The sequence below is a fragment of the Dipodomys spectabilis genome, unplaced genomic scaffold, assembly GCF_019054845.1.
Source record: "Dipodomys spectabilis isolate Male_0828 unplaced genomic scaffold, ASM1905484v1 ptg000129l, whole genome shotgun sequence".
NCBI classification, from domain to species: domain Eukaryota; kingdom Metazoa; phylum Chordata; class Mammalia; order Rodentia; family Heteromyidae; genus Dipodomys; species Dipodomys spectabilis.
The window spans coordinates 2,808,623-2,829,469 of record NW_024870806.1 but is presented as its reverse complement, the minus strand read 5'-3'; the positions used below and the strand labels follow the sequence as shown (position 1 = coordinate 2,829,469).

Below are 20,847 nucleotides of genomic sequence, written 5' to 3'. Positions count from 1 at the left end.
AAGCTGGATTGGAAGAATTTATTGGAATACCAGTATTGGAATACCAGTCATGAGCAAGATTGCTGAATAAGATCTTGAGGCTTTTGCACACAGACATATAATCATACACATATATACAGAGACACTTATATGTGCACACACAAATAAACATATAAAGCAACTCTCAGAATATGTGGAAAATTTAGAGAACAATAGAAAATATATCCTGAGTAAGACTAGAATCAAGTGATAATTTTTAATGTAAGAAAGTCCTCAAGTGAACTTTCTTCAAAAAAGTTTAAGAATATTACATAGATAGGGACCAGAGATAGTAAGAGTCAAGTAATCATTATTAAAGGGATCAGATCCATGGAGGAATGAATCAGAGACTCCTGCAGGTGCATTTGAAAATGTTCACATCCTGTGTCAAATGTTAGAACATCTTTGAAAAGAGTACATGAACACTCTGAGCAGCCAAGTGGATAATATTACTGGAGAAGTTCAGAATAGCTAATCTGTTTCTAGATTAAATAAACCCAGAAACTTTGGAGGGGCAATGTGATACAAGGCTAGAATTCTAGCACTCAGACTGACAGGAGATTAGATAGTGGAATTACACAGTGATACCTTCCCTGGACCAGGTAGTATAATTTTGTCTTAATAAAACAAACCAAACAAGAAAGGAATACAAAGTTGGAAGTTTGGGCTAATTTTGTCATCATGTTTTGAGGAGTCAAGTTTCCTATTGAAATGCAACTTATATATAATCCTCAGTTGTATTTTAAATGCTCTCTTCATTACAGAACATTCTTAGATGCAAAATGGCTCGTGAGTCCCATCCAAAATTTGAAAAAGTAAGTAATCATCATTCTGTTAGATTCCAAGGAAAGGATGAAGGATTACAAAAGCTTAAGCATGGAGAAATATCAAAGTTAATCTAATGTAGGACTATGTAGATCTTGCTAAATTAGAGTTTAGATTTAAAATAAATATTTCGGTTTTGTTTGTATGTTCATATTCTATAGGATACTACAAAATTCTTTTTAAGTAGAGGGTTTAATTGACAAATTTACAAATGTTTCTTGCATTCTATTTGCCTAGAATATTCTTTCATAAGTTATAATTAGAACTCAGTTAATAGATAATTCCAACACTTCATGTAAAAAAATGATAATGTGAATAATGTACACAGAGTTTCCAACAAATGGATGATATTAATTTATAAATTTAGAAAAAGGGCGATTTTTTGAGGCTTTGGTATAACATGGTATGAAGAGAATAATTGTGGGACATCTTTCTTCTACCTGTATGTAACACAGGAAGCAATTTCCTTAATTACATGCCTCTGTATACAGTGAAAAAAATGCTAGGTTTAGGATTTGTTTCTATTTTTGTTTTTGTTCTATTGGTTTGTCCTAGGGCTTGAACTCTGGGACTGGACACTGTCTCTGAGCCTGTTTATGCTCAAGGCTCCTGCCCTACCACTTCAAACTCAGCTCACTTGTGTCTGGCTTTTCCTGAGAAGTTTATTGGAGATAAGAATCTAGGGAAACTTCCTGCCTAGGTGGGCTTTTGTCAAAGTCTAGTGCGTTGGGGTCCCTGGGTAAGTGTAATGAAATCACCAGGACACAGGAGATACAGAGTGAAAACAGCAATTGCCACTGCATGCTGTGCTTTATTGTTAGTGGTATTTAAAGACAAGCAAGCCTGATCTTTGCCAAGATTTGGTCAGAAGACATTCACACAAAAATTTCAACAGATACACTTTTACTTGACCTATGAGACAATGTCTTGGTATATTATTATCTAAACTATTTTAGAGCAAGCTCAAACCACTTCTCTAATCTCAGGAAAATGCTTTACCAGTTGTTCATCTATGTGTAAGCAAGCAGAAAAGCTACTTCCTAAGCTCCCAGGAGTCTGTGACATGTGTTTTGAGATAGGGAGAGAGAACATATTCCCTCTCTAGCCCGGCATGCCAAGAGCTTTCCTAATACTCAAACACAGTCCTCAGATAATACTGAGGCCGGAGCCTGCATCATTCTGCCCCTTCAACATAGACCCTGAGTCTTCGCAATTTCCTTCTTTTTTCTTTTGTTTTAAAAGTAAAGCTTTCCACAGGGTTATCATAGACACTTGCATTGGTTTCATAAAAATTAAATATAACAGTACAAGTGCAAACAAAATAATAACAATCATAATTCTCATACCACTAGCAGTATGTGAAATGCTTTGTAGTATTTCTTTCGGATCCAACCCTTTCAATTGTTTAATAAATGCATCAGCAATATTAGAAGCATCATCATTTGTAAATTGTTTACCAAAAATATCATGTACATTAAATTGTAACTGAGCAATCAATTGAGTAGCAGTAGAATTTCCAGATAAATACTGCTGTATTACATTCTAATCATGTATAGATTTACTATATTTTACATTAGTAATGCAAAAGGTAGTAAAATTCCAATCACATTTTAACAATAACTGTTTTTCCACAACCAATAACTTTTTCCTAACCATCCCACTGTCTGTTTAAAAATATTAATCTGTGTTTGTAATAGAGCATCAATTTCTACCTGTGAGACCCACAATTCATGTGAATCCCAGTGCCATTCTTCCACAAAGTGCTTAGTTTGTAAGGAAGTGTGTAGGGCAATTACAGACACCGCAGCAACTGTGGTAATAGCAATTAAGCTTAAGATCACAACTACAATAGCTCCAATCATACGCTTTGTACATTTTAGTAGTTTGGTAAATCCAAAGGATTTTGGGACCATTCTCTTCCTAATTTAACAGGTAGCCAAATATGAGTTCTTTGTTGTAATATCATAGCACTATCACTGTCATTAAAATTAAGAGAGGAATTAATGCAAGAATACAGGCAACAATTAAAACAAGAAATAGTAGGAGAAAATGTAAAATTTCCCACTAAAAATACATAAGACAGAGGTACACAAGCAGTTACATCATAGGATTTGTACAAAGTAAAATTATAAGTGGACACAGAGTTTGCCATCCCTGAAAACGATCCATTTGATAGCATCACCGGTTTCAGCACCGCTGCGACCTTCCAAAGATGAGTCTGAACAGCAGTCGGTGCAGCCATGAAAGCCCATCGAGCATCTCCAATGCCTCCATCTCCCCAGGCCATCAGTCGAGCTCCAGTAAGCGATCCATTAATGGCTTCCTAGTAACATTTGATAAATCACATCTGATAATATTCCATTCTGAACATGTGTTAATAAACTGTCCAAAAGGTCCCCAATTAATAAAATTATTGAACATTTTTCCAAATGTTCCTCTACACTCTTGCCACACAAAAGGCTGATATTTTAAATCAATATAAATAAAATCAGGGCACATAGGTAAGAATAACTCGCCATCAAAGGTGACACTTTCCCAGCTACTATTAATGGACCAAGTAGTTAATCGCTACCGCTGTGTTCTAGAATTGGAAGTGCGTTTCCCAGGTAAAACCCAATGTTGCCAATTCATAACTAAACATGGAGGCACAGACAAACAGGTAAGGAATGAGTATAGTAAGTAAAATTTAAAAAGCTACCATCATCCTTATTACAAAATGTCAAATTATTCCAAGGAGGAGATAAAACCGCAGAAACAGTATAAAAGGTTATATCCATGTCTCCCCAAACAACAGGTTCCAATAAAGGGGGGTTAGGAACAAAGGCTCAATAACTTACATTAGCATTAGCATGGGCAGAGTTTACAGTAAGCAGGGCACACATGGCCAGGAACAAGTTCTCAGCCATGACAGGTTTACCATTGAATTGTATCATCTTTTGTCCTTCTCCAGTCAACTTTTTAACCTGCCCCCAGGTGGGCAGTGGGGATTTTTTTCCTCAACTGGTGGTCGATTCCTTGCAGGATACGGTGCTGTCCTCACTGGACCGCGTCTGTATCCATCAGGCAGGAAGCTAGTATTGTTTGCCATCCTGTGTAGACAGAAAACCCTATCCTTGCCCCTTATGTAATAATGTTACTAGTTGCCATTCTGCATCCAATGCAATCTTAATCCATACAGGAGCCTTTAAATAAGGTTTTTCTGATATTTGTTCAAAATGGAGCTCAGCTCTAGTTAAAATATCTCCTTGTGGTAAGTTTAAAAAATTAAGAACAAAAAGAGCTTGATGTAAACTTATTTTAAGATTTTGCATAGAAAATCACAAAATATCCATAACTTCATCCAACCTTTTCATCCTTTTTAATCTTTTAATTTGTTGTTTTAGTGTGCCATGAACTCGTTCAATAATGGCTTGTCCTTGGGGGTTATATTCTATTCCTGTAATATGTACCACATCATAAAGTTCACAAAATCTTTTAAATTTGATACTTTTATAGGCTGGTCCATTATTAGTCTTTATTTTGGCAGGCACTCCCATAATGTTAAAAGCTTCCAATAAGTGTTCTATTACATGGTTAACAGTTTCTCCCATAAGGGCAGAAGCTCAAACAAATTTGGAATACGTATCTATTGTAACATGTACAAAGGAAAAACGGCCAAAGGTTTGTACATGGATTATATTCATTTGCCAGAGTTCGTTAGGTTGTAATCCTGGAGGATTTACTCCAGCAGGTACAACTCTCAAATGCATTGGTCTGCTGATAGGACACCTTTTTATAATTTGTTTACCTTGAGAATAAGATATTTTATAATGCATATGTAAATGGCTAGCATTTGTATGTAAATGAGTATGATCCTGTTTAGCAGAAGCAAAACAAACTAATTTATCAACTTGATTATTGCCATATACAAGGTACCCAGGTAACAAAGAGGGAGCCCTAACGTGAGTTACAAACACTTTGGCATTGCGTTGTTGCAGTAATGCTTGTAATTGTTTAAATAATTGATTCAGCTGGGGTTTCGATGAATATGTAACAGCAGTGACTATATTAGTCACAACTCCTACAGTATAGGCAGAATCAGTAACAATATTAACATCTCCCACAAAATCTTGTAACACCTTAATAATAGCAAAAAGTTCATTTTGTTGAACTGATGCTAAAGTAGTTGTTTGTAACCAATATTTATTTGTTGTCCAATAAGCACTTTTTGTTTTGGAGCCATCTGTAAAAATGGTAAGAGCACTGGAAATAGGAGCCTTGGTCATTATATTATTAATGACAAATTGTCGTTTACTCAAGTAATCCCACAATCTATCTTTGGGAAAATGATAGGAAAATTGCCCAGTAATATTTACTATGTTATTTGTAGCATTTCAGACATGTTTAACAAATATTTTACTTAGTCTTTTGGCAAAGGAAAGATAATTTCAAATAAATCATACCCCGATAGGGTAAATATCCGTTGCCTGGCCTGTTGAATAATAATTGCCAACTGTTGTTCATAAGGCATAATATTTTTTGTAAATCTATGCCGTGTATAAATCCATTCTAAAGGTAGCTCATTTTGTCCTGTAATTCCTGTTGGATATTTCCATGTATCTAAAATAGATAAATTTATGAGTTGATTTAGCGTTATTCAATGTAAAAATATTTTTTTTAATTCTCTGTTCTACAAATTGTACTTCTCTTTCAGCTTCATTAGTTAAAGTTCTTTTGCTATGTAAATCAGGCTCCCCTTGTAACAGTGAAAACAAATTATGTAATTGATAAGTAGGAATTCCTAAGGCCGGTCGCATGCAATTAATATCTCCTAGTAACTTTTGAAAATCATTTAACGTATGTAATTGATCACATCGTAAAGATATTTTTTGAGGTTTCACTGTTTGTCTACAAACAACATATCCTAAATATTTTACCACCGTATCTTTTTGTATTTTTTCAGATGCTATTATTAATCCAAAATCTTTAAATATAGAGAGTAAGCACTGTAACACCATTTCTATTCTGTCATATTTGGTCCTACAAATAAAATATCATCCTTATAATGAAAAATGTAAATGTGAGGCCATTTTGTCTAACATGTTTTAAGGCCTTATCAACATATATCTGACACAGAGTTGGAGAATTCATCATTCCTTGGGGCAACACCTTCCATTGGAAACTCTGATGAGGGGCTTGATGATTTATTTGTGGTAAAGAAAAGGTAAATCTTTTACAATCTTTTACATGTACAGGAATGGTAAAAAAGAAATCTTGTAAATCTATTAGTATTATTGGCCAATTTTTAGGAAGCATGGCAGGCGACGGTATACCAGGTTGTAAAGCCCCCACAGGGTACATGGATGCCTTAACTCCTCGTAAATCAGTCCGCAATCTCCATTTCCCTGACTTTTTTTTAATAACAAATATGGGAGAATTCCATGGTGACATAGACGGCTCAATATGTCCTTTGGTTAACTGTTCTTCAACTAATTGATGAGCTGCTTCTAATTTTTCTTTAGATAAAGGCCATTGTTCAATCCAAAGAGGTTCCTCATATTTCCATAATATCTTTATGGGCTCCATCTAAAAATGTTAAAATTAAATATGAGCTCCCCATTGTTCCAGTACATTTCTACCAATTATGATAACTGGAACTTCCATAATATAATGTTTAAGGAGAGCTGTCTGTCCGTCTTCTTAGGTTATAGTAACATACAACAATGATTGTCCTTTAAAATTTACAGGAGTATTGCTAACTCCTTTAATATTACAGGGATTATTTAATATAATAAATGATTAGGCTATTCATGAGTGTTAATAATTGTAATATCTGAGCCAGTATCTATTAGTCCTGTCAATATCTTTTCTTGGATATTAATTTTAATCTTAGGTTGCATTTTAGTAATATGAGTAGTCCAAAGCACATTTTGTTGGTTAGTACTTCCAAATCCCACAATGCGGGGTGAAAATGACTTTCCAATAGATATATATGGTAATAACAAAATGTGAGCAATTCGTTCTCCCTTTTTAAAGGAAATATCTGCAGCAGCTGACATTAAAATTTTTATTTCCCAATATAGTCAGCATCAATAATTCATAAATGTACTAAAACTCCTTTTGCATTAAGACTGGATCTACCGGTCAATAGGCCAAATGTTCCTTCAGGTAAAGGCCCATAAATTCTGGTAAGAGTTTTTTGTGGCTTATCATCACCTTTCAAAATAAAATCTTTTAAGGCTGGTATGTCCACTGCAGCACTGTGGGCTGTGGCACGGATGAGGCAAAAGATGGTTGGCAGCCCTAGGTTATTAATCCTGGGCCCTGGGGCTGGCCCGATGGAGAGTTTACCTGAATAGGGTAAGCATCCTTTATAGGAATTCCTTTGTTTTATATTTTTGATCTACACTCCCTTGCCAAGTGCTTCCCTTTTTTACATTTAGGGCAAATTCCTGGTCCTCTCTTGTTAACATCAGTAGCCTTTTTAAAATTTTTCTTCATATGTCCCATTTGATCACATCCAAACACTATAGATTATAGGGTTTTGTTTGCAAAGCATGCCAGGTAGTGGCCATAGTTTCAGCAAACACCTGTATTCACCTTCCTGGATTCAGATGTAATGTCTTTGCAGGCCCTTAAATATGTATTCACATCCCCAGATTCTTTAATAGGCAATAGGGCTCCTCTACAGTCCTCATTAGCATTCTCATAAGCCAACATGCGCAGCAGTTGTTGCCGTGCAGCCTCTCCCACAACAGTACGTTCCAAGGTAAATTTCAATGGTGATAAAAATTCAACACAGGGTTTATTAGGTTTTTGAATTACTTTAGTTCAAGAGCCATAATGCTCTCCTACCAGTCGAATCTTTCCCATGCCTCAATACCTCTCTTCAGGAGAGTTTTATATAAGCATCTGCATATTTTTCTGTTCCACTTAACATGGGAAAGGTTATGATCTGCAGGTGTGGATTACTGCTCTGTGCATTTTGTCTAGCCCTTTGTGTACATAACTCAGTAAACCACACTTGCCATTGTAGGTATTTAGGTTTCTTAAGCAAGGCTCTACAAAGTATGTTCCAATCCTCGGGAGCAAAATTATTGTAATGTCGAGCAAGCCCATTAAACAATTCCTTAACATAATGAGATTGAGGACCATACAACGTCACTGCCTTCGTAAGTTTACCAATATCATCAACAGCAACACCTTCATATCTGGCTGGTTGAGTTATACCGTTCATAGGGGGTGGTCAAATTACAGGATACGAAAAAATAGGCATTTTATCATCAAACTCACTGTCTGAGCCCTCTGTTTTGTGAGGGAGTGATGTAAAAATTGAACAGCTCATTCTACATTATTCTTTACACGTTTCCAACTGTCAACATCTAATGTTCCTTCATCGGGGAACCAAGGATTCCATTTCCTAACTACATTAATACACATTTCTATGTCAGAAGAAGAAATATTTACATCATAAGCAGCAAGTAAATGTTTAAGCATATGTAAGTACAGAGTAGATTTAATTTGTCCCATCACCCTGTAATTAAAAGTATTTACCTGAATATCCCTTCCTGAATTCAACAATGCAGGGTCCCTGATTGGGCGCCAATTGTTATGTCTAGTGCATTGGCATCCCTGGGTAAGGGTAACGAAATCACCAGGACACAGGGGATGCAGAGTGCAAACAGCAATTGCTACTGCATGCTGTGCTTTAATGTTAGTGGTATTTAAAGACAAGCAAGCACGATCTTGGCCAAGATTTGGTCAGAAAACATTCACACAAAAATTTCAACAGATACATTTTTACTTGACCTATGAGACAATGTCTTTGTATATTTTTTTTGGAAGGGGTCCGGTCGTGGGGCCTGAACTCTTGGCCTGGGCGCTGTCCCTCAGCTCTTCAGCTCATGGCTAGTGCTCTACCACTTAGGCCACAGCACCACTTCTGGCTTTTTTCTTTTTGCTTATGTGGTCCTGAGGAATCGAACTCAGGGCCTCATGCATGCAAGGCAAGCGCTCTACCACTGAACCACCTTCCCAGACCTATCTTGGTATATTATTATCTAAACTATTTCAGAGCAAGCTCAAACCAATTCTCCACTCTCAAGAAAATGTTTGACCAGCTGTTCATCTATGCTTAAGCTAGCAGAAGAGCTAGCTCCCAGGAGTCTCCTCAGCTCCCAGGAGTCTGTGACATGTGTTTTGAGATAGGAAGAAAGAACATTTTCCCTCTTTAGCCCGGCATGCCAAGAGCTTTCCTAATACTCAGTCCTCAGATAATCTTGAGGCCAGAGCCTGCATCATTCTGCCCCTTCAACATAGACCCTGAGTCTTCACAGGATTTGAACTATAATGTTCCAATCATAGCATCCTGATTATCTATGATAGTTTAAAAAGTATAAATATAAATAATATTTGCAAGAATACCAATGGAGGAAAAATGATGCAACACAGTTTATAGTGATGTTCTGTCTAGAACACGGAGGACATCACATTAGCAGAGGTGCAGTGTATTTTCACAATGGAGATAAGCTATTCTTGATGTGAATTATAGGAATTTTGAGGTGCACCCTACAAGTTGGAAACTGGTGGGCTAGAAGGACTTTATGGCATAAATCTTGTGATTGATGGTCATAGAAATAATAGCTTAATCTGATAAACATCTGCTTACTCTTGAAGAATTAATTATAACATGCTTCACAGTTTTATCCCATATCAGAATGTAGCTCCTTTTCTGTTCACTTCTCAGTCTGTAACACCCCATTGGAAAATGCATCTATTGCAGAATTACATAATATGCAAACAGGTATATTTTGAATCTCTCAGGTATAGAATGTTCAGAATTTGAAAATGAGTAGTTATTAGTCATAGGAATTTTGAAGAACACATACATTCTGTTCTCTTAAAAACTTATTTACTTTTAAAAGTTATGGGTTTCCATAGAATTAAACTGTTTTCTGTTTTAGTATAAGAAAGTACTAAATGTATTCTATTTTCAAAATATTGGCAATTATATTGTGAAAAAATTGTCTAGTTGGATATCATTCAAGTTGATGACCCTATGATAAAGAGGGTCAAATTAAATGTCAAATAATACCGATTTTAAAATGTTACTACATAAAGAATAATATTTACTATAATAAAACAGTGAAATTTCATTTCATCAGCTCATTTTTTAAATTTAATTTTAATGTGAAAGTGATGTACACTGGGGTTACAGCCATTGTAAGGAATTGAATACATAACTTTTCAAACTTGTTATCCCCTCTCTCATTTTTCTCACAGTTTTTCCTTCACCCCAATACCCCTCACAAATTGTAATGTACATTTTCAATTTATTGTCTTGTGAGAATTGCTATTGCATTGGTTTGCCTTTGTCCTTTGTCTTGCCATTTTTTTGTTCCTGTTCCCTTCCCTAATTAAGGTAAATATATACACAATACACAGGGTACCAAAATCAAACATAGCAGAGGATAAACCATAGGGGAAAATCTCAAAGAAAATAGAAATCACATAGTACATCAAAAACAACTACCGCAAATAGATATCTCTGTTTCCATATCTTGGAGTTCATTTTGCTCAGCATCAGCTTATTTGGTCATATATACGCATAACAAAGCCACTGGAAAATAATAGTTTCATGGACTCTATATCATGAAAACAACATGTTAACTGTTTTTGATGGTAAAGGTGGGATTAAGATTGGTGAATTCACGATACTGATAAAGGAATTTCAAAAGAGTTTTAAAATTTATGGCAGGTAAATTTTAATTGTTCAAACTTTTTAACAACTTAGCCTATTAAAAAAATTTAAAATTGTCCGGGAAAATAGGCTTTCATGCAAAGAAATACATGGAGACTTAGCTGAGAGGGAGCAATATGGGTAAATATGGCTCATTTTCACACTAAATAAAAAGCCTCACAAACCTTGCTGTAAATCCTGTAGGTTCCCTTGAGAATTGTCCTTACCCAGGAAATATCCTCTCACTGTGTGAAACAAGGTTGTAGTGGAATTTAAATTCAAATTCTTAAAAAAAAAAAAAAAGGCATCAAAGTTTGTGAATTGACGTTTAATTACCAAACAGTAATTCTCTGAATAAGAAGGAAAGATATAATTCAAAATCACTTGACTTTATTAAAAGTACGAGAAAAGAGTAGTGAAGAGAGATGAGAGAAACCATAGAGGACTGTTTTCTCTCCAGTGGTGTAATGGGTTCTTGATCTTTTTTCTTCTATTCTGTCTTGACAAGCTATAAAGTGTGGCTCAGAAATGGAGTAACCAGTTCAGAAAAAGAATACTCACAGAATGGGGGCTGGGAAAGTGGCTCAGTGGTATAGTGCTTGCCTTGCATGCTTGAGGCCCTGGGTTCGATTCCTCAGCAACACATAAGCAAAAAGAAAAAAGCCGGAAGTGTAGCTGTGGCTCAAGTGGTAGAACACTAGCCTTGAGCTGAAGAGGTAAGTGACAGCTCCCAGGCCCAGAGTTCAGGCCCCACGACCAGAACCAAAATAAAAAAAAAAAAGAATACTCACAGAAGAAAGTATTTGCAGTAGATGTAGGTGACTTATAACCTTAGACGATCAATTTAAATCTGTTCAAAATTCTCCCCTACCCCAAATTGCCCTCTTTGAACAGCTTTGTTTCCTTTTCCCAAGACTACCCTTCATTAACTGCTTAAAATTTTGTGAAGTCATATACATACTCTCTAGAGATTGCTGTTTGGTTGTGATTTTTGTGTGTTTTTGATTGTAGTTTTGTTTTTAGATGAATTTCAAAAGGTTGTGCAAGTGTGTTACAATTAATTATGTCCATCTAATTGTCCAATGTTCCTGGATCATAGTCACTCCTTCTATCAATCTCAACCAACCCTTTCTCCAAGATTTATTTCAGATTTACCACTTCCTTTATTACGTGTGTACATTGAGTATTCTAGCTGTACTTGCCCCTTGTTCCATTTTTCATTCATTCTATGTCTTTATTATTATTCCTTTCTGGTTTCAACTTCCTGATAGTCATTTTGTTAAACTCTCTGTTAATACATTGAAAGTTTTATATACATTCCAAGGAGTTTCAATCCTGCATATACTTGAACTGATGTCGGCTTGTATTTCCATAATTCATTCATCTGCAATCACAATTTACAAGACTGGAGACACGAAGCACCTAGACATGATTTTATTCTCATCTTTTTGGAAGATCAATCTTTAGTCAACAAGAAAGCTTAAAAATCGCTTAGAATTTATAGCTAACTACCAGTTTTTATAAATGGCTTTGTACAATGGTGTGTGATTATTTTATTTTACATGGGATGATATTTTCTATTACCTATAAATTTTGGAAAAAGAAGAAAACTAAAATTTACTACTCTAGGGGAATATGATAGAAATAGAAGACAGATTTTATGTTTGTCATATCTCTGATCAGTACCCATAATCAAGACTTAAACTCATATTTCTTACTATGTTAGACAGATAAGGAAAATATATGATAAGGCAACACATGATAAGGCAATTATTAGTGACTTTTTAAAATGTACCTTCTTATGTGATGAAATTTACTTTATTAGCTAATATTTGGGTTTAAATTATTGGAGGCTGATCTATTTAACACATTTCTGGAAGGCACCTACTCAACAATGCAAATGGTGGAAGATAATATTTCTACACTTTAATGAATGGTTGCACTTATTTGACATTAGTGCTGGGTAAATAAATCAACTATATTGTAACTTGATTCCTACACTTGAAAAACTTTTAATGTCACAACCATCTACTTGACAAGTGTTATTTTGGTGAATATGATTTTTAAAAGTTTATTTGAAAAGGAATATACTTTCAGGAGATTAAATGTAAGTTATCATTGGTTTGAGAATGACAACATTTTTATACTACAGAACCAAGTTTTACTGAAGTACCAGTGTTTTGAAGCACTAAGGGTCTTCTCAATTAATGTTTTTCTAAATTACATTTGACTACTGTCACGTTTTCCTAGCTCTGGTAGAACAATTATGGATCAGTCATTCCAGGAATTATTTTTGTCCTGCTTATGCTGGACTGAAATCTTTCGTTCATCATTAGGAGAGGCCTAATATCGAGGAGAAACATAAAGATTTCTCCAGGAGCAATGGAAATATTTGGTGATAGAAAGTCAGTAGTGTAAGTTCCTGCCTGCTTGGATGGTAGACAGGCCAGGATATTAGGTAAACATGCATACGAACAATTTTTTCACCTTTTTGGCTTTAGCTACTTTTGAAATGATAGGTATAATAAACAATTATATTTTGATAAAATACCTTCTATTCTGAGCAATTCTGTCTGAAGTGTTCATCTCTCTATGAACCCATGTAATTAAGATTAGTTTTGTTCCAGTAAGACAATCTATGCTGTCAGTGTAAGATATTCTGGTTGGTCTGTTCCTACATGGAAGAAGGGTAAAAGGCCAGGAAGACATTTGTGCCACTGAGACCTCATTTAGGAAATTTTAAGCTGCAGAAGTTTAGAAGTAGCTCTTAAGCAAGACTTACTTTGAATCCATTAGCTCCACAAAGCTAGCTCAGTTGATAAATAAGTACTTGAAAATCCATCACCTTTGGACTTAGCTATAAAGGCTTCAAAATATGATCAAATTTAAAATGAAAACTACAAAATAGTCATTGACCAAAAATTGCAAATGTGAGCAATCGACCAAACAATATCAGTTTTTTTCCACTATACACCGAAATTTAGAGAAATAAGATCAAAAGCGTTTTTAAGAACAATAAGTGTTCCTTGTTAGAAATAGGCAACCAAGGATATAAGCCTGTATAAAGATTGCATCATTAACTACTTAAATTTAGAGGATACTACATGCTTCAGCAACAGGTCTACACAAATTACAACAATACAGAGATTAACATGGCACTTGCACAAGGATGGTATGAAAATTTGTGAAGTATTCCATATTTTTCATTCTTCGCATGCAAGAAATGAAAAACAGTTATTAAAAATTTGATTGCAAAAATACAAGTGTAACAATACATATAATTCATAGAATTAAAGATTAGTTTGACATCAGTGTATTAAATCTTCACCTTAAAAATTTGATTGCAAAAATACAAGTGTAACAATACATATAATTCATAGAATTAAAGATTAGTTTGACATCAGTGTATTAAATCTTCACCTTAAAGATTAGTTTGACATCAGTGTATTAAATCTTCACCTTAAAAAGACCCTTACATAGCATAACTTTTACAAAACTTGAAATTTGATAACATTGTCATTTTATCCCAAAGAAATAAAATAATATAAGGACCTAAGAAAAAAGGAATCTTAAAGTTTTTCTATATGGAATGTAATCTGAAAGGACACATTTATTAATGAACCTATATATTATAAAACAATGTAGACTTCAAAGTATTATATTTAGAAAACAATGAAATAGATTATGGACTTTATACAAACATAGATACTTTTTTTCAGACAAGCACCACGAATATCTTTAGTTTCTATACTATTCATTTCAACAGATAAGTTAAAATTAAAAAAAAATCACAAACTCTGCAGAAATCATTATAGATGCATACAAACAACTCTTGAATACATTTTGACATCAAAGTCAGGCAATTCACGTAGAAGAATACCATGGAATCCATGAATTTTTAAATTAAAATATTACTGTTGCTTTGTATTATGAAAATATTTTGTAGGGACACAAAGGATGGACTGGCACTTTTGAAATTTAAGGAACTTAACCAAACCATTACTACGTAGGAGAATAATTTGTACAGCTTTCCACAACTTCAAAGAGGTAGTGATACATACTTATCCTTTTGGCAATATCAAATGCAGTTTCTTCCAAGTTGTTCTTCAGACCCGGTTTGATATAATGGTTCAACAGAAGGAGATACAGCATATCTATGCTATTTCTATTCCACCAGCAAGATGCAAGGGGGTCAAGAGGCCTTTAGTTTGGGGATTGGTATCTGCATCATGATGAAGTAAGAAAGAATCCCTTCTGGTATTATTCCACATATAAGCACTGCGCAGGGGTGCCAAGCCATTCAGAGTTATTGCATGAATATCTGCCTTGAGCTACTAACTCATGGACAATGTCTAAAGGTCCACTCTAGGCTTCCCGATGAAGAGGGGTATACTTACCTCATCCCTAGTATATATATGAGTGACCTTTTTGGAAAGTAGTCTTGGCAGTGTAGTAAGATGATTAATTTCGGTATCCCAAAGAAGAAATTTGCATGGATTCTTCTCCATTATTTTCTTGCAATTGATACCATTCCTCACGTTTTCATCTTGTTCCTCGTCTTCATCAGAATTGCCTAACCAGAGACTTTGAGTACCAGTGGGAATGAGGTGTCCCTGTATTTCCCCAATAGTTCACATTGGTTGAAATATTCAGAAAAATCCGGTGAATTTTCTGCATGTTTTTTCACCATGATTTATTTTATCTTTTTCCATTTTTACTATTTTAAATTATTCCAACTGGAGAGTAGTGAATTGATAGAGAGCAGAGGAAACATGTTTCTCCGTATTCAAATGCACTGACTGAAAATGAGGACCAGTGGTGTCTTCATGTGCAGCTTATTCTAGGAATGAGAAAATAGGAAACAATGCCTTCTACATAAATGATTTGGGAAATACCATGTTATAGTGTAAGAGAACTAACTATTCAATATATGAGCTTTTAGAGCTTTCTAATAGTTCCATTATTTATTGGTACACAACATTAGAAAAAATATGTATATTGCAGTAGTAAAATAGAAGTCCTTTGCATGACTACTTAAATTGCTTGTTTTTTTTTAAAGACACTTGTTTTCATCTAAAAATGTAGGCCTATCTACTGTCTTCAGGTGATTTTGATGATTGAAGATGCTTACTGAAAAGTCAAAATGTATTAGTAGTCCTTTGATATCCATTAAATTTCATTTTCTATTTTTGGAGAATATAATGATCAAAGCAACAATTCAGAATCAGCAAGCAATTGTTCAGCAGTATGTTTCCAGTGCAAGTGGATCACCAATAAGTAATCCTCGATACCATTTTCCACAAAGTTTTGTCACAGATACAATCTGCCTGCCTTCTCTAGCTGCTTTCCTAGCCTGGACCTTTTCTTTCATTGTGCAGGAAAAGTGTGATTCAACTGATTTCATTCAGACCTGTTCTTAAAATTATCAAGGATTTAGATTCTTTTTTTAAAAATTAGTTATGGGGCCTGAACCCTGGGCTGGGGCACCGTCCTTGAGCTCTTCAAATCAAGGCAAATGCTCTACCACTTGAGCCACAGAACCATTTCTGTGGTTCTGTTTATGTGGTGCTGATTTGGGAAATGGCAGAGCAGAAAGTGAAATGATGCAACCAAAAATAAAAAAGCAAAATAAATTAGGATAATTATAGAGCAACCATATTGTCTATGAGAAACATGAAAGAGAGAGAGGAAGAGGGATACAGATATGCAATGACCTAGGTAGACACAAAATCCATGCTTCTGATCAATTTACAAAGCAAACAATTTTATTTTTTATTTGGTAAAAGAGATGGAAATAGAAGTTATATATTTACTTGAAATTAGTAAATACATTTTTAGTAGCCTACATAAAGAGACACAGCTTTGACCAATTTACAGACAAGAATCTTAATCCTTGGGCTGGGAAGGTGGCTCAGTGGTAGAGTGCTTTTCTTGCAGCGTATTACAGTGCAGAGACTACTTTCCAAAAAGGCCACTCATCTGAATACTAGGGATGAGGATGAGTATTCCTCTCTTCATCGGGAAGCCTAGAGTGGACACTCAGACATTGTCCATGAGTTAGTAGCTCAAGGCAGATATTCACGCAATTACTGTGAATGTCTGGACACCCCTGCACAGTGCTTATTTGTGAAACATATTGCAACAGCACACACACACACATCATCATCATCATCAGATTTCTCCTCAAGTATTTTTTGTGGATGGTCTTAAGAAGAAATTTATATTACTAATTTGAATTTCTGACAGAACAATATAATCACTATACATCTTGCTTCTATACTCTCAATATTAAATTGCTATTTAAGTATGTGCAATAGATAAGTATAGGAAAAAGTAGGAGCCACACTGGTGGCTCATGTCTTTAGTCCTAGCTAATCAGAAAGACGAAATCTGATGATTGTGGTTTGAAACCAGACCAAGAAAAAAAGTCCATTAGATTCTGGTTTGAAAGTAACAAGCAAAAGCTAGAAATGGAGCTGTAGTACAAGCAGTAAAATGCTAGCCTTGAGAGAACTAAAACAAAAAAATATCAAATTCTGGGACAGAGCTAAGCCTTGAGTTCAAGCTCTAGTATTAGTATTTAACTAATGAAGGAATGAATTAGTTAATTAATTACCTAAAATAAATTAAGTGGTCACATGTGGAGGGGCAGGTAAAATGTAACAACGATGTTGACTGGATTATGTATTATTTTGTAATAAGGCAAATTATCATTTGTCCTAATCACTAATATTTTATTTGAACTTTTTTGTACAATAAACCCTGAATTTAGCATGCGTGTATATGTTTGTGTACATGTGCACACATGTGTGTTTGTGTGTGTGTGTGTGCGTGTGTGTGTGTGTGTGTGTGTGCTGTTTCAATGTTGCTTGCCAATATGAACAGGGTGAGGCTGAAAAGAGCTGTGTTGCAAAGTTTTTTATTTATCAGTGTTCGGTCCTGTCATTTCAGTGGAACCACACTTCACAACTGTCAGTACAAAATATGTATTTGACTCTTAAATTAGTTATATTTATAAGAAATACTGATGAAGTGATTTTTGACCGACTTGACCAAATAGGTATTACTCTCTGGTTATTTCTGTGAATCTCAAGGTGGATCAACTCTTTCCAGATTTCTGTTGAAAAATACTTTCTTTCACACTATGATAATTAACTCCGTATTTTTAAAGTTTGAATATCCCATCATATTGCCTGAAAATCAGTATTGTGGCTATGCTTGTTAGATATATATTTCAAAAAAAACAAACAAAAAACACGTGTCACCTCCAGATTGTGGATGCATTTCAAGTTGTTTTGTACATACAAATGTTTCTTCATTAATAGTACTTTTGTGGGAGTAACTAACACAACTTTAACAAATAAGGCTTTTTGAATATCTTTTCCAATATAAATAACATCCCAGAGCGAGTCTTGCAATTTCTGAAAACCATTTAAATATTTTAGTATTATTCTAGTTCGTTGACTATACAGCTATAGATATTTCTGAAATAAATATTGTTAAGATCAGAAAATGTAAGTGGGTATATAGGCTTTTTATGCATCATTTTATGAAAAGCCAGTTTTTATGAAACTAAAAGAAATAGAATAAAGGAATATAAGTGAATAGGGGAACCTAATTATTAGTATAATTTTGTTTTCTATTAGCTCAGTCCTTTGAATGTAGATGATGCAGTTAAATTATTTTTTGTGTCACTATGCTTCAGTTATTTTTAGAATCTTTGTAGGTGTAACAATGAATTTGTAGTATAAATAAAGGTCTTTTAAAATGATTAGGACTAATCTTGTGTTTTGTGTTCTACTCCCATGAAATGAGTTATATTCAAGTGTTAATAGTTTATAATTGAATCTTCAGTATCATAAGAAATTTTGAAAAAATTTGGTAGTATTGATGTCTCTTTTGGGGGGGGGGGGTTGTTCGGTAGTGGGGCCTGAACTCTGGGCGCTGTCCCTCAGCTCTTCAGCTAAAGTCTAGCGCTCTACAACTTGAGCCACAGAGTCACTTCCAGCTTTTTTCTTTTTGCTTGTGTGGTGCTGAGGAATCGAACCCAAGGCATCATGCATGCAAGGCAAGCGCTCTACCGCTAAGCCACCTTCCCAGCCCTTCATGTCTTTTTAAACCAATAGTATTCACAAGTTGGAGAGTCATTAATTCTTACTTAGGTCTTGGTGTCTATGATTTTTAACCTCTCATTCCTAACAATAATAATAGGTCAGAGTGCATTTTTGGGTATAGGAAAGGTAAAATATTTATCTAGGGTCAAAGGTGATTTTTATATCAGTCTTGCTTTAATAGCATTTTAAAGTAGTATCTTTCTCTCAAAATGTTGGTATAAAAAGCAATCAAAATACTTCTATGGTAAACAACTTAGGTGAGCTACAATGTGGAAATGATTGGTCCATAAGACCTGCAGTCTGTTTCCATCAGGAATTGGGGAGGTCATTCTTTCAGTAAGACAGTGTTAAACAGAGATAGGGTCCCAAGGCAGTGCAGTGTTGAGTGAAGGGATAGAATATGATTTTTATTATTTTGAGCTAGAAATCAAAAATGTTATACTTTAGCAGTTCCTTTCACCAGGGAGGTATGCATTGATTATGAACTTTGAGTTTTCATATTACAGTTGCCTATTTTCTAACAAAGATAAAGTGAATATTATGAGTGTACACAATAATTCTGGGAAATTTTCCTAGAATTTGTACACTAAGTGCTGCTGTTTTAGTCATAAAATACAATGAGGTTAGTTGATACAGGGGGAGATGAACATCAGGCTAATACTTACCATGTGATCGCCCTGCACAACCACTATGTAGAAATTGGAATCCTTATACATTGGTGCTTGACACTTAAAGTAATATAGTCAATTTGTTAAACATACTGGCAATCTTTAAGATATTATACATAGAGTTGCCTCTATGATCCAGCATTTTCAATCATAATTTTATATACAAAATATATTTCAACTTATGTCAAATGAGACACATGTACAAGAATAGATATTGCAAAACCTTTTACAATAGAATATAATAAATTATTGAAATGCCCATTGAGGATGTACTACAGTTATACACATGCATGCAAAACAACATGAAAAAAATTTACATGGACTTACGTACTTGGGAAATACTAATTTTGCATGTGAAAAATGGATAAAACAGATTACGTTTTCTTTATAAGGAAAAGAATCTCAAGGCTTCAAAGCTCAATCCTCAGCCTCCTGAGTATCTAGGAAAACAAGCGTGAGCTTGTAGTGCCTGGTTTAATACAATGCATCTTTTTTTTTTATTTTTGGCTAGTCCTGGGGCTTGAACTCAGGGCCTTGGCAATGTCCTTTAGATTCTTTTCCTTATAAAGAAAACCAGACCCAGAGTTCAAACCTCAGGAGAGAAAAAAGAAAAAAAAAACCTCACTAAACATTATTCATAAACTGCTTTGTCAAACTAAAATTCCCATTCAACTACTTAAAGTTAATTTAAAAATATAAGAATAAAATACGAATCATTTTGAGAACAAGACATAGATAGAATTGAAAGGTTGTTTACAGGGGACAAAGTAAATTTTATATCAGGAAGTTTGTGTTGAAATTTGTTCTTCAGTCTTCTTACATCATTTATGAAAGTGACTACTGCCAGCTTTGCGTCAATTTCCTTGAGGAACAGATTGTATTCTGCTTTCTTTTCATAGGAAACCATACAGGTAATTTTTTTGCCTCTTTTTTTTTATAATTGTGAAAGTACCTTACATAGGGGTTACAATTACATGGGCAAGGTAATAAGTACATTTCTTATCAAGCATTGTTGCCTACTCCTTTGTTTACCCTTTCCAACACTTCCCATCTCCCCCCCATCCCCCCAGCCAAAGTTGTACATTTTATTTTTTGAAATAAAATCTGGTACATCTCATTGTTGCAATGAGTCCACCTGTATCCATATTTAGACAATCTCTTTTTTCCCTCACCTCCACAAATTATACCAACATCAAATACAGTGAAAGCAGGGATATACCGAGGGGGGTGGACATACAAAGCAACAAAGAAATCATCTTATAGGTATGTTAGGAACAATTGAAAGAAAGAAAAAAAATTGAATCCTTATCTTGGGTTCATTTCACCCAACATCAACTTAACTGACCATTTCTGCTGGTCTCAGACATAAATTAGTTACTGAAAATAAGGGAAACCATGGGAGTTACATTTCTTTGGGCCTGGCTTACTTCACTTAATTTAATTTTTCCCAAGTCTTTCCACTTCCTAACAAATGGGGCAATGTCATTCTTTCTCATGGAGGCAT

General features: G+C 34.7%; 1 pseudogene; it reads left to right on the top strand.

Moving 5' to 3' along the window:
• Positions 1–13,665: 13,665 nt before the first annotated feature.
• LOC122116256 lies at positions 13,666–13,765 on the top strand (annotated as a pseudogene).
• Positions 13,766–20,847: the final 7,082 nt, after the last annotated feature.